This window comes from Pan troglodytes, chromosome 18 (assembly GCF_028858775.2).
Source record: "Pan troglodytes isolate AG18354 chromosome 18, NHGRI_mPanTro3-v2.0_pri, whole genome shotgun sequence".
NCBI classification, from domain to species: Eukaryota; Metazoa; Chordata; class Mammalia; order Primates; family Hominidae; genus Pan; species Pan troglodytes.
Window position 1 is genome coordinate 55,617,983 of NC_072416.2, and position 22,067 is coordinate 55,640,049.

The following is a 22,067-nucleotide window of genomic DNA, read 5'->3' on the forward strand; positions in this document are numbered from 1 at the left end:
TGCCTGGCACAGGGCCTGGTGCACAGCAGGCCCTCAATAGACACTCGCTGAAGGCGTGGTGCATCCCCTGCCTGTCCACACTTTCATCCATCCACCGTCTGTGCTTTCTTCCCACATTTCTTCACCCATCAATCACCCAGAATTTCTCGATCCCAGGCCCTGTGCTGGTTCTTGGGTTTGGTGTGCTAGCAGGGTACACGGATCAGGAAAGAAAGAATTCCGACACTTAGGGATTGGTCCCAGCCAAGGGGGAGCCTGGGGGACTGTGGGAGAAACAGTGGGGTGAGGGGAGGTGAGGGAAGGCTTGTAGGGTGCACTGAGGTGCATGCAGCACCTCGCACCAGGCGTGACCCACAGCGGCACCTGAGAGAGACTTTGTAGAATAAATCAGCCATTGCCCGGATGGCTTCTAGAAGGGGTGGCGGGGCTCAGACGGTGTTCTCAATGTTGAGGATGTGATGCAGGAATCAGAAAGCATCTAGAGGAGGGGTACCTGGGTGTGAGGGCTTGAGAAACTTCCCCTGGAGAATTGCCAGACTGAGACAAGGAGTGAAGGGTGGGACAGGGGCCAGGCAGGCAGGGTTAGGGGCGAGTGGGCCAAGGCCTGCTTGGAGGACTCTGCTGGGCACCCTCCCAGGATGCCTTGAGCGGTGGCCGCTAAGCTCTTTCCTGGAAGAGGCTTCCATCCCTGCCCCTTTGTCTACCTCAGTTCTCCCTCTGTCAGGTGTCCTGCAGGAGCCTGGAAACTCAGAGAGAAGAATGAGCAGGACTCCCCATCCCCCTCGCTTCCCGCCTCCTGACCCCACCAGCTGCTGGCTGGGGCCTGTTTTTATTACAGGCAGGTGAGTCTGGCCCAGGATTCCAGGCAGGGCTTGGACTGAGGGAGGAGGCAGGAAGAAACTCACAAAGAGTTGGCAGATCACGGATGGAGGGCAGCATCTCCCAACAGCCTGGGCGGCCGCTGAGACCCAGAGAACCCAAGGACTCCCCTGGGCTCATCCAGCAGCCTCTGCTTCCCAGGAGAGAGGTGCTGAAGTCCACGAAGAGGTGAGGGGTGGGGGGACTCAGCACCTAAGGGTCAGGTTGGCCCCTGCAAGGACACCTGGGAACAAGAGAGGGTGGTGGCTGCAGTGGCTGTGGGGCAGCCGGAAATGGGGCGAGACAGACAGGCGGAGCCTCACCTGGGGCTGCCTGCCAGCCCGGACAAGCTCAGACTGGGTGCCTGTGGCCCTGGGAGGAGGTGGAAGGGGAGGAGCAGGCCACACAGGCACAGGCCGGTGAGGGACCTGCCCAGACCTGGAGGTAAGAGACGGGTGGGGGACAGGGGTGGGAAAGATAAGTGGGGTGCCACTGCCAGCCTGTCCCCCTTGACCTTGGCCATCCCTCAGGTCTAGTTCAATGCCCTGAGGGTCCCGATGTGTGTGGCCTGGCCCTTGGCCTGTTCAGGGTACTGGGCGTCTCTCAGTGGAGGCCCTGGCTGTTCTGGGGTTACCCCTTGCAGTGCACAGCATGGCTGGGCATGCTGGCATGGTGGTCATCCTAGCACCGGGAAGCTGGCAGGTGTGAGGTGTGTTCCCAGTGTCCAACGGACACTGCAGGACGCAGGGCAAGGGTGACGCCGCGGAGCCTGAGCATGGACAGGAGGCAGGCGGCAGGACCTGAAGTCTCCTGCCTGCTTTCCGCAGCGCCCTGAGCAGCTTCCTCCTGGGATCCCACGGAAACCGGTTTGGGAGCAGGTTGGCCCAGGTCGTTTGACTTTTGACTGGGAAGGAGAAGGCAGCCTCCCTTAGCGAGCCAAATGGAAGGAACAGAGTGCAGGCCTGGGGGCGTGCCCAGCCAGCGGCCAGCTGAGGGTCCCCCTGCTCCCCTCAGCTGCCTGCACCCAGCATCACAGCCCTCCCTGTCCTGGCTGCAAGAGGCAGGAGGAGAACTTCAAACGGTCCCTCCCTCCACCGGCTGCTTGTCTTCTCTGGGCCAGGCCCCTCCATGGTGGCTGAGGACTCTTTGGAACAGGGAACTGTCGTGGAATAAAGGGCCCGGCCCTGCCACTGCCTCCTGTGGGACCCTGGGCCAGGCTCCCCTGCTGTCCAGGCCTGTTTCCCTGTCTGTTCCATGAAGGAGAGGCAGGGGCAGTGGTCTGTAAACCCATAAGCTGCAGCAGTAGGCCCCTCCCCTGGTCTCATGGGCCACACACCCCAGCCAGCCAGAGGTGGGTGTCTGGAGTTGCGGGTGGGGTGCTGGCGCTGTGCCCTCTCTACCAACTTGGCTCCCTGGGGCGTGTGGGCAGCAAATGGCACCCCCCACATTCCCTCTGTTAATTAGGCAGCCCCTGCTAATGAGTGGCTTCATCATTGCTCCATTACGCCTTCTGAGCCATCTGTGCCCCAGGACTTAGGGGCAGACCCTGGGGGCTCCTGGCTGCTGGGCACAGGCACATGCAGAAGGCGGCATTTCTGGGATGTGTTGGGGGGCTGGGTGCTCCGTGGGCTTTCCACAAAGTAGTTTCAACTGTAGCTCTTCATTTTACCAAGAGAGAAGTGGTGGCAGTCCTGGTGTCCAGGTGAGGAAACGGAGGCGCCCTCTTTATGATTCTCCCAGTGGGAAGTCTCTTGTAGCCAACACTTTAACACATTCTGTGCTGGGCACTGATGGGGTGTGTATGGGTGTAGGGAGTGGGGGTGGAGGTGGGGTGCATGGGGAGATCAAAGCTGACCTCCAGGAACACTGTGGCATCGAGTGAGATGATACACAGTCCTTTTGAGTTGGAGCAAGTCCTGCCATCTTTGCACACTGCTGTGCCGCCTTGTGGGTAGTCACTAAACCTCTCTGGGCCTCATTTGGCTCCCTTGGCACAGGAGCGATGATGCCTAACTGCCTGACCAGAGGCACCTGACACCAGGCCTGGCATCCGAGCAGCTGCCACTCAGACCTCACAGGCCAGGGCCAAGGGAGCTGCTGATGCAAGAGGCACAATTTTAGGGGCAAGAGCAGCAAGCGGGATGGTCTTGAGGTAAGGGGATGCTGGTGACCCCATGCCAAGGCTGGGACACCTAGTTCAGGAAGGGAGGTTTCTACAGAGGAGTCAGAGGCCTCTTCTGCTGCCCTCTCCACTGGGGGAATTTGGATTTTAAAAGAGAACCCAAGCTGGGTGTGGTGGCCTACCTGTAATCCCAGCTCCTCGTGAGGCTCAGGTGGGAGGATCATGTGAGCCCAGGCGTTTGAGGCTGCAGGGAGCTCTGATTGCACCACTGCACTCCAGCCTGGGTGACAGAGCAGGATCCCGTCTCTAAAAAAAAAAAAAAAAAAAAAAACCAGAGAGAGAGTGGGGAGTTTATTTATGCTAAACCAAAGATACAGCAGCGGCAGTGACAGAGGCTCTCTAAGATAGGCGGATACCTCCATTTTACACAGGAAGATACTGAGGCACAGAAAGCTCTAATTTGGTGCAAAATCTCATGGTTGGCTATTCAGAGGGCTTCAGGGTGATGCTGGGTGGCGTCTAGGTGGAGTGATGGACAGTTTTGCGCCCCCCAACTGCTGGGGCTCCTCCAAACAAGGCTGCTTCTAGCTGGGCACCAGGTAGGGATCATCCCAGGAGCCACACTCGGAGGAGGGGCTGTGCTTCTGGCTCCAATACCCTGAGCTGCAGAGGACACCGTGACATGCAGGGATGTGTAGAGTCTCACCGAAGAACCCAGACCTCTGGACGCCCAGCCGTGCACACTGCAAGAGGGGCCCAGGCTGGCAGGCATGTGATTGGGTGAGGGAAGGGCTTGTTAGAGGTGGCTCAGCCTTGCTCTGGGCTCAGGGGCTTCTGAAGGCTGGGGGCAGGGGTATGGCCAGAATGACCTGTTCTGGATGGATCCATCCTTCCTGCCAAGTGCTCTTGGGAGGCTAGGCAAAAGGTCAGACATTCCGTCATGCTTAGGAAGACGGGGCGGCCACACTGTCTACCTTCTATCTCAGGCAGCGGGGCACCCAGGCATGCCTTACCCGCTGGGGAGGTCAGCAGGCGGGGGTGGACCTTGGAGGCCCAGCCAGCCTGAACCCTAAGGAACTGCATTCTGCAGTGGCCCCTTCCCGGCAGGGCAGGGACAGGGTGACCCTGGGGGAGGGAGAACGTCTGTCTGCATCTGGCTCAAGGCCATTTCTTGTTGGCATGTGGTCAAGTTGCCATTGGAACCAAGAAGATGGTATGGAGGGGGAAAGCAGGACTTAAATAAGGCAGCTCTAATCCTGTGTGACCTGAGTCAGTCCCTTTCCCTCTCTGAGTCTCAGTCTTCTCCTCTCACAAATGGGGCAAATCCTCCTTGACAGGGTTGTGGGGGAAAATGCAAGTCACCTGCCTAGCACAGGATAAGTGCTAAACAGGGGTTCACCTGCTCCAAGTCTAGAACCTTCGGGGGGTGGGGTAGATAGAGGCCAGTGCTGCAGCCAGGTGTGGACGCAGGAGCCCGACTGGCATCCGGGGAGTGCCTCCTCCCTGACCACAAGCTCCAGCGCTTTTGAGACCAGATGCAGGTTAAACATGGGCAGGGCACCTGCCGAGGCTCCACTCACCAAGGGAGCCAGTTAGATGGAGTCTGTCCTTGGAGCTCCAAATAAGGTATCAGAAAATGCCTTGGACCTGGTCATGCTCGCCCCTCCTGTGTGCCCGGCCTTTCATTCTATCATCTGAGCTGGCACCAAGGCTTGCATCCTAAGGCTGGTCCTGAAGCACCACTAGATTTGTCCCGTTTTAGCGATGAGGATGACCTTGCTTCCCCCGCATCTTGGCTAGGCCAGGCTCCCTGCTCTTTCCCCGACTGGGGGATGGGCAGTGGGTGGGGGAGGCGGGCCTAGGGAACCAGACACACAGCTCCCTTTGTGAAGGCGGCTGAGTCACATGTGCAACGCAATCCCTGCTGGGCCTGGGCCCTGAGGCGGGTGTGATGGGAGATGGCGTTATCATGGGACTGTGGGTACCCCCACGCCTGTGTCCAGGAGGCTTTCCCACAGGAGATAGCAGGGAGGTGGCTGGGAACACTGGCCGCAAAACACATGGTCTGAGATCAGGTCCTGACTCTGTTGCCAACTTGCTGCAAAGCTTTGGGAAGTTCCTCTCTCTGAGCCTCAGTTTTCATCTCTGTTAAATGGGAACGATCATCACTGTTTTGTAGAGGAGGTAGTAGATGTGAAAGGGTTCCGCAAACTGCAAATGGTGGCGTTCTGGGCCTTTGGCATTCATGTGGACTTTATCATAATAATAATGATGCTGGCCAAGATTTATTGAGCACCTACTGTGTGCCAGGCATTGTGCTCAACGATTTATATGGTCACTCAGCTTGCAAGGGGAGAAGCCTGGATATGAACTGCTCTTGTCTAAAAAATACCCACCTCTGAGGCCGGGCGCAGTGGCTCACACCTGTAATCCCAGCACTTTGGGAGGTCAAGGTGGGAGGATCGCTTGAGCTCAGGAGTTCAAGACTAGCGTGGGCAACGTATCAAGACCCTGTCTCTCCAAAAAAATACAAAAGTTAGCCTGGTGTGGTGGGGCATGCCTATAGTCCTAGCTACTTGAGAAGTTGAGGTGGGAGGATCGTTTGAGCCCAGGAGATTGAGGCTGTAGAGAGCTATGATTGCATCACTACATTCCAGCAAGGGCAACAGAGCGAGGCCCTGTCTCGAAAACAAATAAAAAACCCACTTCTGAGCAGGCAGTGGTTGCTCATGGCCATTTGCACAGGTGGGGACAGCTCTTCACTGTTTGCTAGGCTGGTTCCCACTAAATGCTGCTGCTCTGGCTAGAGGGTTAGAGATAGAAAAAGGGGCTGAAGACCTCCTCCTAACCCTCCCAGCCCCACCATGTCTTCCTACTCCCCCAGGCCTCAGTCACAGCAGACAATAAGGATGCCCTAACCCCTTATCCCTGTCCTGAGGCCCTCATGTTCTTGAAGATCTCCTCCTACCTCCCTGGCAGCCCCCTCTCTACCTCCTTTGCAGGCCCCTCTGAATAACAGTGCCCTGGCCAATGCATTGGGGTGCCCATTGTCTGCCAGGCCTGGGCTGCAAGATTTACGCATGTGGCCTCATTTAATCGGCCCAATAGAAGGTGCTATTTTGGTCCCCACTTGGCAGGCGAGGAGATAAATGGATGGAGAGATGCTTGCCCAAGTCATCCAGCTGGCCGGCTGGGAGTAGAGGCCAGCTGGCCTGAACCCAGAGTCTGTGATCACAGACTCCGGGCTCAGAGAGGGTGCAGCAGCATTGCCCCCTCTCCTCTGTCCCTCAAAACGAAGGGTTTCCTGCACCTTCAGCTTTCTGCTTTCCCCACACCATCTCTGGACTCCGTTGCCAGCCAATGATGCCATGACCTTCTCTGGGCCTGGCGACCCCAGTCCCTCACTGCTGAGCTCCAACGACGTGTTTCCAGCTGCCTTGGGAAGCAGGGGGGACCTGTGGCTTCCCCACATGACACAGAGCTACCCCCATTCCATTGCACACAGGGCAGTCTCTTCTCTGCCTTCCGGATCTGCACCCCATCCTGTGCCCCGATTCTTCAGGGACGTTTCAGACATCTTCCCCCTCTCCTCGGTCCCTACCTTCACTTGTCGGGTTGTGGGGGGTGGGGTGTCCCAGCCCTTTTCCTGGTCTCTTGGACCAAAGTCTCCTCCCCAGCTCTTCCCCCATCTGCCTCCTTTAAGGCCCCATCCGGACCCAACTTCCCCTCTACTCCTCTGCCCATCCCTCCGCATCATTGCTGGTACAAGTCCCTGGTGTCTAGACCAGGGCTTCTCACACCTCCAATTCTGGAATCCCCTGGGCATCTTATTAAAATACACATTCAGATTCAGCAGGTCTCAGGCTATCTGTAGGTCTGAAGACCACATTTTGAGGGCTAATCAGGCCTCTCCCTACCCAAACATCTTCTCTGGCTCCCCAGTGCCTTTGATTTAAGCCCAAACTCTACACTTTCAAAATCTTCCAGAATCTGCCCCTTGCTGCCCAGTTAGATCCCACTTCCTTCCAAGCATGGCTCCATGCCCTACCTCTCCACCTCAGCCAATGCTGTTCCCTCTGCCTGGGGTGCCCTTCCTGCTGGTCTCTGTTTATCGAAGCCCCCTTCTTCTCCTTCAGGTCCCAGCAGGGGCTCTGGGGTCTACACGCTTAGTTCAGATCCTGGCTGTTATAGAAAGGCGTGGGTAGCCCTCCCTGTACCTGGGTTCCCCTTCTGTAAAGTGGGGATAGACTGTTGTGAGAACAGAAGGAGAAGATGAAGTGCCTAGCAGGGGCCAGATATCTGGTGTCCCGTGTTTGGTTACAGCCCACACACCTGGAGGCCCAGCCAGGTCCAAGCTGTGTGACCTTGGCTAAGTTACTTCATGTCTCTGACCATCTCTAACATACAAGTGGTACCCAACCCACAGGGTTGTGTGGATAAAATGAGAATGATCTGTACAAGCAGAGCATCTTACACCATAAAACCTCCAGACATAGCAGGTGATTATTAGTCCTGTTATCAGCACTCATAACAGATAGTGTTGTGTTTAACAATTCATTGAATTTCTCCCCCTTTACTCCCAGAGCCCCCCTGGATGCTGAATACCAACTCCAGGTATCACTACTATGAGAACCAGGCTTGTCTCTCTAGCCAGACTCAGAGCTGGGGGCCTGCTTCCTCACCTGCCTGCCCCTAGCTCATAGTAGGTCTCTGCAAAGTCCGACGGTGAGAGAGGCAGGCAGAGCTGGGCAGCCAACTCCGCCCGGCCAGGCAGCCCCATAAGCTTCTCCTATGTGGCCAGAGTGGCAGCTGGCTCCGCACTCTCTTCAGCCATCTGCAGAGAGAGTGGTGCCTTCAACTCTCCATCTGTGCCCTTCTGGTCAGCACCCTCTGTGGGGTGTGTGTGGTGGTGGTGGTGGTGGGGGGACAGCTGCCCTGTGGGCCTGGTCCCTGGGGAACAGCTGAGGCTGCCCGGGTTACCAATTGATCAGGCCCTGAAGGACTGACCTTGGGGAAACTGAGGCAGAGGTGGTGGTATGTCAGGGACAACCCATCCTCCCCTAGATAACTCACTTGTCCTCCCTTGTTAGTGGGCCCCCAGTGTAGGCTGGCCTCTGCTGCTTTGGCAATAAGGGAGTTCCCACTGCAGCCCCGGGAGAGAGCAGAGGGTATGACATGGGCCCAGTCCCCACTGTGCCTCCCTGCCCCAGGTATTGGCCCATAGCCTGGACTGGGGACTGTGAATGTGGGAAGCACAGTGCCGTTTTCTGGAAGCTCTCACCTCATGGCCTCCCTGCACCCCACGGGGTGGCTTTGTGGCCCTTCCTTTCTGCAGCTTGATTTCGGGCAGGTAGGTGAGGAGTGCAGTTCACCTGCAGCAGCCCTGGCTCCTAGGCTGCCCGAGACGTTCCATTCATTCTTCCTCCACGTGGCATGGGGAAGCTTTTCCTGGCCCCCTTGTTTAGAAGGCAGATCTCTACCGGAGAGAAGGAATCTCAAGTTCCCCAAGCATCCACGTGTCCAGGCCCCAGGCTGAGGCCTGGGGTGCTGGATTGCTGAGTGGTTAGGAGACCCGCTATGGAGCCAAACGGCCTGTGGTCCCGCCATCCCAACTCGGGCACCTCCCTGCTGTGTGACCTTGGGCAGGTTAATTCTCATCTCTGAGCTACATGTATCTGCCTTAAGCTCCCTCTTCTTCATCACCACATTCACAGGGAGTATTTATTGAGGGCTTGGCAAGTACCAGGCACTGGTCTGAGTAGCAGGTTTGACTTCTCTCCACTGCCAGGGGCGCTCTGGAGCTGGAATGCAGACGGTGGTCAGCGAGTGTAATTACTGTTATTGTCACCACTCACCCTTCTGGCATTGTAAAATCCTCCCAGCACATCTGACTGAGGAATCATCTATCCTCATTGCTCGGAGGAGGGCAGACAGGAGCCTCTGCAGGGAGTGTGAGTTATCCAAAGCCTCCTGACTCGAGAAGGGCACTGAACCCCAGCAGCGGGAGGCGCTGCTGACAGAGGAATGACCAGAAGGGGGATGGGGCATGGCCCATTTCCACACTTCTCTGTCTGAGCTTTTGGGGCCACTGGGAATGGCTCTTCATCCAGGCCTCGGTTTCCCCTTTGGCTCAGCAGATGGATTAAAGGAGGCCGTTTCCAGAAGCCCCTGGGGTCTCAGAATCCAAAATGACTTGGGATGTTGAAACTGTGGGTGCTTGAGGAGCACTGAGAGGGGAGACGGGTCACCCCCCAGAGGGGACGCAGGTCAGCCGGTCAGTCGTGCGTGGCCTGGCTGGCCTCCTGCCCGGCTGCCTGTCACCCGCTCCCTCCCGACTGCCTTCCGCTCTGCCGGTCAGCACTGGCTCCCGTCGGCTGCCAAGGAGGCTGGACTCTCCTTCAGGAAAGGGCAGTTGTCGCCCTGACCTGGGGGGTGGGCGGACAGCATCCAAGGGCCCTGTTGCCGTGGCAACCCCGGCCTCTCTGTGGGAACTTTGGGGATACTGGCCCTGGGAGGCGACAGATGGAGGCTGAGGAAGCAGAGTGATCCCCGGCCCCTTCCTGTCCCTGAACACTGTCTGCCTGGATGAGGGGTGAGGCTGAGGTGCCCCCTTGCCCGGCGCTGAGTCATGGGCATCCCCCAGGATCACTGCCTCAGCGCTCTCAGCCCTGCCCCCTCCTGGTCTCCCTCTGAGAAATCCATGACTCACATATATCGTCAGTCATCCCCAGTCAAGCTCAGGGAGGAGGGAGGAGCCCAGCTGGGGCAGGAGGGGGGTGTCTCCCCACCAAACAAACCCGGTCCCTCCCTCTCCGCACTAGCTGTCTGCCCTGCCCTGCCGTAGGAGATGGGCTGGGAGCCTCCCACGCTCTCCAGCTCACTCGGCAGGCAGCGGGGACCAGGGCTGGCAGGTTAAGCCTCTGGGGGTGGATCCTGAAAGGTGGCCCAGCCGCCTGGCCCTGCGTGGGACCCTCCACCTGGCAGCAGGTACCCAAACAAGGGCTGGACAGCAGGTGGGAAGAGGAATAGTGTGAGTTTGTGAGCGTGAGAGTGTGTGAGAGTGAGTGTGAGAGTGTGAGTGTGTGAGGTGTGTGAGTGTGACTGTGTGAGAGTTTGAGTGTGAGAGTGTGTGTATGAGTGTGTGAGTGTGAGTGTGGGAGTGTATGTGAGTGTGAGTGTGGATGTGTGCATCCATGCACGGGTGGCTGTTGGACGGTGGGTAGGGATGGTGGTGAAATGGGGAAATGGGGGGGTCTTGGTATCTTGGTGGGATCTAGCCCAGGTCAGCATGGCTGTGGGTGGGTGTCTAGAGTGGGGGTGGACCCACAAGGAGATGCCTGGGAGGGGACTGGGGCCCAAGGGGAGCGACACCTCCCGGGGCTCCCAGGCATTTTGTAGCTGGAGAAACTGAGGCTCAGAGTGGTACAGTCACTGGGCCCAGCAAGCTGGGGTCTGCTCTCTAGGCTGTGAGATCAGTGCTCCCACTACACAGATGGGAGAACCGAGGCTCTGAAAGGGCAGGTGGCTTGCCCAAGGTCACCTAGCACATTCAGGTATAGAAAGCCAAGGGCCAGGCTCAAGGAGGGGGTGGCACTTGAGGGAACTCCTGAGGACAGCTTTCCTGCAGCTGTCCCTGGGGCTGGGTCCGGGGTCCCCACTGAGCAAGGGACAGCCGTGCTCTTCATCACCAAGGCCAGCTTTGGGAGAAGGTGGCCCCGCAGGGTCTCTGAACGTGGGCCACCTGGGTGAGAGTCCTGGAACCGGTGACAGGCAGACGGGGAAGCACAGGCTGCGGGCTGAACACCCTGCCCATTGCCACCAGACCTCAGGGCTCCATCTGCCTGGCACTGATAGGACTTCCCACCCTGGTCCCCGCGGGGGCTGGGAGTGTGTAGGAAACCAATGATTCCTGTCCTCCCCCGTCCCCAACCCACCTCCCCTGTGTGGTAGAGTTGGGGTCTCCCTGTGCCCCACTGGGAGGGGCCTGATGTTCATTTTACTGAGTGGGGAGGAGGGGATGGGTCAAGGCAGGGGCCTCCCACCCCCACCAATGTGGAGCAGATGTGGCCTGGGGTCCACGGGCTGTGTAGGAATAGCCTTTGTTGCTCCTTCAGTGGACCAAGGAAGTTATTTATAGAAGCATTTATTGAGCGCTTACTGTGCACTCTGTGCTCTGTCGGGAACATGGCCGTGAGTGAGGCAAATAAGGTATCTCAGAACTCGTGAGTGGCCCAGACCCAGAGCCAAGCCCCCTGCCCCTCCCAGAGGGTAGCCCCGGGCAGCCTGTTGGCTCCTTGGGGTCAGAGACTGTGTGAGAAGGAGCATATCTGGGCATTAATAACCATGGGCTGCCAAGTTGGCTCCCCAGAGCCCAGGCAGGGGTCCTGTTGGGCTCTTTTCTGCCAATGTCCAGGTGTGGAATGAGCTCTTAGGGCCAGACCTGACCCCTTCTTTGCTGCAGGGACCCGAGATATGCACCCACCTTGGTCACAGCATCACTGTGGCCCCCTTGCCCTTCCTCTCCTCTGGCCTCAGGAGCTCAGCAGCTAAATGGGTGTGTAGGGGTGATCACAGCTGCCCTGGCTCCTGTAGGCCTGGGGCTTGGCTCCGAGAGTGTCGGGTGATGGAGAACGCCGCTCCAGGTGTGATCTGTGATGGACAGGCTGTGTCCCGGCCTGGGCCACTGGGCAAGGGCCAGTCAGCCTGGTGTGACACTTCCTTTTGTCAGGGATACAAACAAACAAAACAGTTAGGAGGTGAGATGGAGGCGTGAGATAAGCTTGCTAACAGAGGGCCCAGAGAAGGGGAAGAGGACCAGGGAGGCTCTGCGGAAGGCACTTAGGCTGGGCTTGGGAGAAGGTGGGAGGGGAAGGGACTGATGTCTGTATGAGCACTGTAGGGGGAGTCCTAGTGGAGGAAACTACTTAGGAAAACATTTGGGGAATGATACAAGCTGGGGACCACGGGGAGGGTGATACCGGACCCCTGGCATGGGTCATTTCATGGGACTTGATGAGCCAGGCCAGCAGGTCTCAATCTGCTCTGTGTGTGGGGGGGGGGTGGTGGGGAAGAGAGGCAGGAGGACTCGCCAGGCAGGTGCTGTGTGGGGCTGGGGGCCCAGGCTGCAAACCCAGCAGGACGGGGAGGGGCAGGATGGGTGTGCAGTGTGAGGTTGGCCAGGCAGTCCCAGTCTCTGGCTGCTGGGTTAAGGCTCAAGCTTGGGGGCAGCTCCACGTGTGAGGGAGACGAGGGGGAGGTGGCGCCCAGTCGAGGGGAAGGACAGGAGAGAGGTGGCAGAGCTGCAGCAGGGTTGGTGTGGGGGTTGGCCTCCTGGCAAGGCCCAGCATGACAAAGGCAGGTGCGAGGAGGGGGCAGGACAGCCATGGAGGGACCACTGCGGACTGTCCTCCGGCCGGACTGGGATGCGGGTTCCGCCAACCTGTGCAGAAGCTGTGTGCAGGTGGGGTCTGGGGGGCTGTGCCATTTCAGGGATGCGGGATGGGCTTCCATGTGGCAGGGCTCCCAGAGAGGCCATGGAGGAGGCCGTGGGGAAGTCGGGTGGAAGTAGGGAGGAGAGGGGAGTGTGACAACAGAGCCCCGAACCCCAGCACCACCTCCTCCTCCCAGACTGGAGCTTGAGCAGGGCTCAGCCCCCGTCCCCATGCTGGGGGTGGCCCTGTGGACCCCGCCTTCTGACTCACAGCAGATGGGGACATCATGTGAGCAAACCCAGCAGTCAGGGGTGACCAGACACAGCAACTGGGCAGATGGCAAATGGGGGGCGGGGCGGGCTGGCACAAAGGGGTCTCTCAAACCGGGTGGGGCGGGGCTGTGGCACGGCCTCAGCCTCCCAGGCTTCCTTTCTCCTGAGCCGTCACTCGGCTGAGACCCTGCCCCTCCTCCTGTCTCTGGTGCCCCATCTGGGGCTCCTTGAGGCCCCCAGGGGAGCCCTGTAGATTCTGGTCTTAGGTCTGGACTGCTGGGTAGAGGGGCCAAGGGTTGGGGAGTAGGAAGGGACACACATTTTCTGACCACTGCCCAGTGCCAGCCTGCCCTGGCAGGAGGTCAGCTAAGCCCCAAACTCTCCCTGGTTCCCTGATGGCTCAGCCTGGATGGGAGCAATCCTGGACCTTCCCTGACCTCAGATTCTGCCAGGCCCTGGGCTCAGTGCCTTGCCCACGACACCCACTTTTCAGATGAGGACACTGAGGCAGGGGAGGCTTACCCAGTGAGCAACCCCACATCTTTAGGGATCCAGAATTTGGGCTCTTGTCCCTTGGTGGAGAGGAGGCTCCTCAGCCAGCCAGGCACATGCTCGTGTCTTGAACCCTGCCCCTGCCACTGCCAAATCCACGCACCTGTAGGGTGACAGGGCCCATACAGACAGCAAGGGTGGCTTGCCCAGGGAGAATCTTGGCTTTGTTTCTCTCTGGTTGTGGGAACATGGGCCTGTGCCTCAGTTTCCTCATCTGTAAACTGTGGATCACAATCACATCTGCTTCAGAGGCTATTATGAGCATGAAGAGAGTTGATATAGGAAAGCATATGGGAAAGTGCCTTTCCCATACGTGGGAATGTTAAGCCTTTTTTTAATACCTCTCTCATTGGACAGATGGCTGTATTGAGGCCCAGAGATAACCTGAAATAACTGTGAGCACTTCTCCCTGCCCCCGCTACTGCTGGGAGAGCTGCGGCCACCTGGACACCAGTGGAGCTCACTCACCCACCTCCAGCCTGACTCGTGCTTTGGTGAGGAGGCCAGTGTGGTGGGCGTCGGGCTCCCGAGCTGGCGCCTGCGCAGGCTCAGGCAGTTTGTGGTATGCTTGGCAGTTCCAGGCAGAGATAAAAGCTCAGCCCCGGAGGAGCTGGCGTGCTTCCGGGCACCAGTGGACAGGCCTCTCTGCATTAGTGGGAGATGGCCTGGCGGTGGGGAGATGGCCTTGCTGTCCAAGAGCCAGCCCAACCCTGGTGGCCTGAAAAGTTCTGCGGTGAATGGCTCTGGCTTGGCTTCCCGGACTCGGGGCCACTTACACCAACTCCAAAACAAGGAACAGTGAGATAGAGAGCCGCCTCTGCCACCTCCCAGGCCCTTTCCCCTCCCGTCCCCAGGTCTCTGTCCTCCTAGTACCCCCAGCCTGGATGCTCAAGGCCCACGGGGGAAAGCTGACTTTTGAGAGGAGCTGTGGAGACTTGCATTCCACTGCCAAAGATGACAGCTTCTCTGGACCCGTTTCCCTGCCTGTAAATGGAGATAACAATACATCCCTTTGCAGGGTTGCTGTGGAATTTGGGGCAAAAATGGCTGCAAAGTATGTACCTAGCACAGTGCATGACTTCAAGAGGTTCTCCCTAAACCTCAGCTGGAGGTTTAATCTTCCAGGTCGTGGGGTCATTGACTTAGGCTCAAATCCTTGAAAAATGACTTAGAGCAAGCGGCTGAATTTCTCAAAACTTCATTACTTGGGCTGTGAAAGTCTCTGATACCTAAATGCGGCTTTGTGGGGATGAACCGAGACAGCCACACGTCATAGGGGCTCATGAGACGCAGACCCTGTCCCCAGCTGTCCCAGACCTTTGCTTTTCCATCCCTCAGCCAGGCTGCCCCCTAGGAGAGGCAGCACGAGGTGGGCTGTTAGGGGTGTGGGCTCTGGGGCTGCCTGATTCTGTCCCAGCTCTACTGGCTGTGTGGCCTGGGACAGGTATATTAACCTCGCTGTGCCTCGTCTTCCTAATTGTAAACATGAGGATGGTAATGGCATCTTGAGAGGGTTAAGTGAGCCTCTATATTTTAAGTGCTGAGTGCAGGGCTGGGCACACCTCAAGTGCTATTGTAATTGCCCCTTCTGGGCCATGACCAAGCCTTGTTCTTAGAGAGCATCGGAGACTTTATCCGGAACAATGGTGCCATCCTCCCAGGATGTTACCAGGAAAACCACCAATCCTGTGACAGCTTCCCCTTTGGACATGCCCATTCCTGGGGTCTTGATCTGCTGCCCCGAGGCATTGTCCAGCCTGGGGCTCCTTCATGTTCCCCAAGACCTGAGACCTGACCCAGGTTTTGGAGTGAGTTAATGTGACCCTGGGCTGGGGAGCTGAGCTGGAGCCATTACCCACAGAACCGCCGACCTTTCAAAGGACCAGAGGCCATGGCCCTAGCCCTGGAGAGGAGGCCTGGGTTCCAGTCGAGCTGGTTTCCTGGGACAGAACGGCACTGTGGTCACTTCTCTGCTGGGTGAGTTCACCCTAGGCCCCTGGGAGCTAGGCTGAGCAGCTGACCCCTTCTGGGTCCTTGGCTGAGTCTGGGCCTCAGGGTGTGGCTCTGTGGCTGGCACCCTGGGTCTCGGACCCTGTGGCAGGGGGTCAGACAACTGCCCAGACCCACCTGCTTTGATGGTGACAGATGCTAGGGGTGAGCCCCAGGGGCTGGCAGGGGCCCCTGAGTCATGCTCAGCCCTGTGCCCTCTGCCCACTGCTCCTCTGCTGTGTCACCATCTGGGCACGGGCCAAACAGTTCAGGGGCGACTCACAGCCCCAACTTCCACCCCTGGGGCATACACTTCACTGCCTACAAAGACCCTCATTCAATCTTGAGTGCTGCTGGCCCTCTAAGACTTGAAACTTTATCCACATTTCACAGATGAGGAATCAGGCCCAAGAGCTCGGAGCAGTCAGTGGTAGCAGAGCCCGAACCCAGTCTCCTGCCTCTTAGCCTGGACTTTTTCCCAGAGTACCACAGATGGCCATTCCCATGATAGGTAGTGAGTTCCCCACCTTTGTAGGTGTTCAAGTGTGGCAGGGGAGTTGCAGAAGCAACTTTGGCATCGCATGGGGCTCCTCTTCATGGCTCCTTCCAGCCCTGAGCTTTCCTAGCCTTGGGGGAGATGGGCACCCAATTCCCACATTCCCCGGAGTCGCTATGTCCTTAAGCATCACATGGGTCTTTCTAGCTGCATCAGGCCATGCTTGTGGGCAGGTGGTGCCTCTATCTAGAAACCCTCTTCATAGCCTGGCTGTCTGGCAAGGTTCTTCCAAGGAACCTCCACCATGAAAGCCATGAATGCATCTTCAGAGACCCCTGTCCATGTGTAAATAGCTCAGTGGGCTGGATGGGAGGGAGCAGAGGGGGAGAGGGACCCAGCTGAAGAGGACTGGAGTGAACAGGGAGAGGCTGAGGGAGGTCAGGAGGGTCAGGACACCCACCTCCTGAATCTTCAGGACCCCTTGCTCTCCCTTATCCAATAGGCTTGAACCTGAATAGGGGCATTCCTGACCCCATGGCACTTCCCCTGCCCCCCACCTGCCTAGAGCCATGGGCAGTGGGCAAAGCTGGAAGAAACCCTCGTGTACAGCTTCCTCAAAGCTGTACTTATCCTATGCCATGGCTGTGCTGGCCACACCTTCTGGGGGACTCTGCCACCTGTGCGCACACCTAGGGGACCAGGTGCACACGGTCTGTCCTCCAGCTCCTCTCCTGCCTGCCTCCTGGCACCTTAAGTGGAGGTGGTGGGAGCTGGGACCAGTGCAGCACCCTTGCCAGCCATGGTGGGGGAGGACAGCCAGTGTCTCTTCATGGAGATCCTGCAGCAGGTGGTGGCATGCCCCAGGGTCCCGTCTCTGTCTCCCTACCTGGGTTTGGGAAACTGGAGTCAGAACCTTTAGTGATTGCCATCTAGGAAGGACGGTAGTGTTTGCAAACCACGTGAGCACAAGAGTGAGCAAGGTCCAACCCCGCCCCTGTTCCCTGGGCCGTGAGGCTTTGGGCCCTGTGGCTCAGCCCCTCTGAGCCTCCCTTTCCCTCTCTATGGAGTAGCTGCTGCTGACTCTCCGTGTCGTTGCCAGGGCATGCAGGACAACAGAGGCAGCCCAGGGAAAGGAGTGCACCATGCTCCTTTGGATCCAGTTTTACGAGCTCTGTGTCCCTGGGCAAGCTCCGTGTCCCTGTGTCCCTGCTATAAAATGGGAATGATAGTACCTCCTCATAGAGTGGCCCTGGAAGCATGGGAGGCCAAGTGCATATCCTATGGTTTGCACTTGTACGTGGCTCCCTGCCCTGCCCCAGCTGTGCCTCGTGAGTCTGCAGACTAGTCCTCGGGACACACCCCACCCCCAGCCTGCTAGACCGCAGGACCCCATGGCCATAGGCACGTGCCCTTTCTCCTCCTTGCTTGACCTTGGAGAGCCCGTGGGGAGCCCAGGTGGGAGCTTGGGGTCTGCAGCAATGGGAACGGGACCCACTTTTCTTTGCACATCTGCTACCTGGGCTCCCCTTAGGCCCGAACCACAGGAGTGGGCCTTTGAGGGTCTTGGGGGTGGTAATTTTGCTTTAATGTAGAGAGAAAATCCAAGGTTCAGTGCTCACAGATTCAGATGGAATCTCAGACATCTTCAAATCCAGCAGCCATTAAAGCTGTCTGTGGCCCCAGTGGCATAGGAAAGGCATGCGCTCCCAGGCTTCTGTGCTGTGGGACTTCTCAGAGCCTTTATCAGGAAAGCAAAGGGGAGTTTGCCTTGTGTTTCAGATCCTATCAGGCTATGCACAGTCTTGGGAACCCTTCTCTGGCCAAGCAGCCGGCAGAGGTGTGTGTGCTCCTGATCCTGTTAGATGCTGGAGAGTGGAGATGGCTCAGTGCTCGAACCCTCTCCATCCCCTATCCCCTACCCCTCACATAGCCTGAGTGGCACTTTTGGGTTGGATCTTCTAGATCTTCTATCAGGAATGGCTATCTAGTATCTATCAGGAATGGCTCCTTTTGGGAAGAGGTGTGGAGCCTGCCTGCCTGGGTTAGAGTCCCAGCTCCGTCTCAGTCTTCATTTACTCATCCAGCAGTCACTGGGGATCTTCTATGGACCAAGCACTGTGCTAGGTACTGGAGATGCAGGTGGTGAGCAAGACAGGTGAGACAGCAAAGCTGAGCAAGGGATAACAGGTAAGCAAATGGCAGAGTCATGTCAGTGTTGGGTGCCATACGGGTAATAAATCACATGGAAGCGAATGATGGATACGGAAGATAATTTTAATTGGGTGGTCATGGAAGGCTTCTCAGAGGAAGGGACATTTGAATTGAGGCCTGAGAAGGAGGCAGTCAGGGAAAGGGTCCTGGAAAGGATGTGCTATGCTGAGGGAAAAGTGCACGCAAAGACCCTGAGGTGTGTCTGAGGACAGAAGTCTAGAGTGGCTGGAGTTGGCGACTGCAAGGAAGGGATGGGGTGGCGTAAGGCTGGGGGATGGGAGTAGGCTTGTGGTCACTGGCTTGTGATTTCAGCAGTCTTGCTGCTCCCTGAGCCTCAGTTCTCTGACTTACAAAATGAGCTTCATCATTTCAGTCCCTGCCCCGACCCTGGTCGGGAATGTTGTAGGTGTGAAGTAAGACAGTGCTTTGGCTTTTGGCTCTGGGCAGCAATGAGCTATTGCAGTTATTTTTATTATTACCATGAGTGGGATGTTTAGGGACTATGGGTGGGGCTGGGGAAGCTGTGCCTCTGTTTCTCTGGGTTGCTGTTGTGAGTGCCAAGTGTATGTAAAAGGCGTGGTGTGCCTCGTCTGTACCTCCCCCCAGGTCCCCTGAACCACAGCCCCTTGCCAGCTCCCTTTAAGCACAGGATCCTTTGATGCAACAGAGGCTGCCTTCTCCGGCCAGCAAGCCCTGTGAGCCTTTCCGGGAGAAGGTTTCACCAGAGAACAGCAAGTCCTTTCTTTGCTTTCTTTTCCTCTTCCTCCGGGGGCCAAAAATAGGGCCTGAATGGGACCCAGCTCTGGGCCTGCAGTGAGACAATAGCAGCCTCCTGACTGAAGCTGCCTCCTGGCTCTGCTCCACGGAGGGGCGGGGGAGAAGGGGAGTTGCAGAGACACCATCCCCTCAGCCCCAAGCCCCTGCTGCCTTTCCCATGGCCTCTGCCAGAAATCATCCCAAAGCCCCTTCCTCTGTTGGACTCCCCTCAGAACGTGATTGCCAGTGGGGTTCCCCACTTGTGCTCTGAGAAAGTGCTTGTAGCTGGTTGACTGAGACCCCAGGACCTTTTGCACCCCTGAGCAACCCCACCCTATCTGCTGGCCTGGAACCGAAAACCTCGGTGGGGGTTCTAACCCCTGGTTCTTTTCTGTGCCCTGTCTGGGGCGTACCACAGTTTTTATGTCCTTTTCCCTTTGACTCAGTGGGTATGAAAAACTTAGAGATCAAAGGAATGTGCCCTCTTGGAAGAGAGCGAGCTCCCTGTCACTGGAGATGTTCAAATAAAGTTGGCTGAGCATTGAACGTGGGGGAGAGTTAGGGATTAACCAAGTGCCAGATGGACAACTGGTCTTGATAGCTTCATGTCCCAGAGAAAATCTCCATTTAAATTCCATACCCTTCCCTTACCAGCTAGGTGGCTCACAGCAAGTCACATCCCCCGAGCCTCTGTTTCCCAATCTGTAAGGTGGGTCCCCTAGGGCTAACCTTGCAGAGTGGTAGAAATGGATCTCCAAAATGCCCAGTGTAGTTCCTGGCACACAGTAGGAGTTTCAGAAGCTCTGCCTCTATTTTCCTCCCTCCCCAGACTGGCAAAAGAGAATCTGAGCTCCTAGCCCCCCGGGAGCTCTAGAAGGAAGCCAGGAGGAACCTCCAGGCCTAGGGCTAACTCAGAAGGGGGATTCTTGGTAGGCTGTGGCAATCTGAGAAGGCTTCCTGGAGGAGGTGGACCCTAAGGAGTTTTCAGAGAAATATGATGCACACATTATGCTCACAAAAGCAAGTGGTGGAAGCCAGTGGTGGGATTAGAGGGTGTTCAGCTTGTTTTGAGGGCAGGGCCACAGGCTGGCAGCTTCCAGAAGCAAATCCAGCTACTGTTAGGCATAATTTGGTTACTGGGTGGCCTGCACTGGGTTCTAAAAAGATTTGGTTTTGGGCCAGGCGCGGTGGCTCACACCTGTAATCCCAGCACTTTGGGAGGCCGAGGCGGGCATATCATGAGGTCAGGAGTTCGAGACCAGCCTGGCCAGCATAGTGAAACCCTGTCTCTACTAAAAATACAAAAATTAGCTGGGCATGGTGGTGGGCACCTGTAGTCCCAGCTACTCGGGAGGCTGAGGCAGGAGAATCGCTTGAAACTGGAAGGCTGAGGTTGCAGTGAGCTGAGATCACGCCACTGCACTACAGCCTGGGCGAAAGAGCGAAACTCTGAGAAAAAAAAAAAGATTTGGTTTTAAAGTCAATGTTGACAAATTTGCAGATTTCATGTAAAAACCTGGGGCTCTGCCTCTCTCGAGAAATTGGAAGCTCTGGCTCTTTGTGGTCCCTTCAAGACAGGCAGGTGTCCCTGGGGCTCCCCATAAATCGCTGTCCTAACCCCTGCCCTCCCTCCTGCCAGCTCCCTGTCTGGCCTGGGCAGCGTCTGAGTTGAGGACTTGGGCACAGGACAAGTTACGGAGCCACGTTGCTTTGCTGGGTCTGAGCCGGGGTGTGACGTAGTCCCTGCAGCTGCCAACGGTTGCCAGGGCAACGGTTGCCAGGGGCTGCTGTCACCTGCGCCCCTTCTCCCGCGCTGGCGGCTGGGGCTTCTCAGCCTCTATTCCCTGGCTGTCCCCTTTGTTTGAAGCTCCAGTGAGGGAGCAGTGGCTGGGGTGGCCCAGCTTCAAAGTCTCTGTCCTCTTGAAAAGAGGTGGTCGGGGGACATTGACCCACCAGCCCCGCAGGCTACTGCCTGCAAACAAGAACCCCTCATCTGCCACGCACGTTCTTAATGTATCTATAGTCCGCCTGATGCCACAAAGGAGTCCAGGTACGATTCTCCCGCCTCCTCTCCCCTCCTCCCCGTCCCTCTCACTCCTGCTCCCTCTCCCTGCTCCCCACTTCTCCCCTGTCTTCCTCCTTCACTCCCCTTCCCCTCCAGCTCCCCTCCTTCCTCCCCATCCCTTCCCCTTTATCTTTTTCCTCTCCCCTGCATTCCCCTTCTCCCCAACATTGATGGTGTAGCCAGTGGGTGGGGGTGTGGTGGCACTAGGGACCCTGGGGGGGTCAGATGGTACTCCAAGGGACTTGGGCAGTTTAAGACAGCAGCCTCAACTACAAGGAAATAGTTGGGGGTGAGAGCTCCACACCCGTCCCTGCAGCCCAGCCCTTGCTGAAGATTCTTTTGGGTCCCTGGGCTGCAACCCCGGTGTCAGAAACAAGCCTCTGACAAGTCCAGGGCGTGAGGGGACTGGAAGTGCAGGAAAGAGCCACCAGTGGGGCTGGGATCCAAGGTCACCTGGGTGAGTTCTGACGGGCCCCCTGATTTGGGCCCTTGGGAGGATGGCGTCCGGCTGAACCCATGGAAACACATTGTTGGAAGCTTTCTTTACTGTGACTTTTCAAGAGATGTGCTTTCTAAGAGTCAGGTAAGTTCAGGAGGGAAATAGGCTTGCAGATGAACAGCGTGTGTCCTGGAGCCAGCCCTGGGTTCGCATCCAATCTTCATTACTTGCTAGCTGTGTGACCTCGGGCAGGTAACTTGACCTCCCTGGGCCTCGCTGGCCTTATTTGTTGAGTGGGTGTGATGGTACTTGTCTCAAGGGTTTTGAGGAAGCTTAAATGTGTGAACATGTGTAAAAAGCTCACAATCTTGTCTTGCATTTTCAAAGAGCTTAATGAACATAGTTGTGTCACTGGAGGTGGTGAGCACCCCGCCTGCGGGGTGTGCAACCCCTGATGGTCAGTGATGCTGTGCTGTGTGCTCAGGAGCGGGGATGGAACTCAGTGCTTCTACTTCCCTTCCCTGGACGGGGCCCAGGCACAGCCAGGCTCGGGCCCCCAGCCTTGGTAGGGGAGAACTTTGTTCTACTCAGCCTACTTAGTAGGGGAGGGTGCTCTCGGCCCCTCAGCCAGTGATCCAGGACCTCGAGGAGGGGGAGGAAAAAAGAAAGGGAGGGTTGGTGGCCAGCCTGGGAATGCTAAGTGTCCTGTGCTCCAAAGATGGGAGTTTGCCAGACCTGGGGTAGTTGAACTGCTAAGCAAGGAGGGAGGTGACTGGGCTGACCTTGCGGGCCTGGCCTTGGGCAACGTGGGAACACAGATAGGGAAGGGGAACCTCAGCCAGACAACTGAGGTCCGGCTGTGGTTTGAGAGGGAAG

At 57.3% G+C, this 22,067-nt stretch overlaps 1 protein-coding gene across 38 annotated transcripts in view; it reads left to right on the forward strand.

The window, feature by feature from the left end:
- The first annotated feature begins 901 nt into the window (after nt 1-901).
- Nucleotides 902-22,067, forward strand: part of ADGRG1 (adhesion G protein-coupled receptor G1) — a 44,978-nt gene continuing 23,812 nt past the window's right edge. For 4 of the 38 annotated variants that reach the window (XM_016928565.3, XM_054668048.1, XM_054668046.1 and 1 more), the window contains exon 1: nt 1,211-1,302. The gene's annotated coding sequence lies outside the window, so the exon portion shown is untranslated. 38 annotated transcript variants of the gene reach the window in all.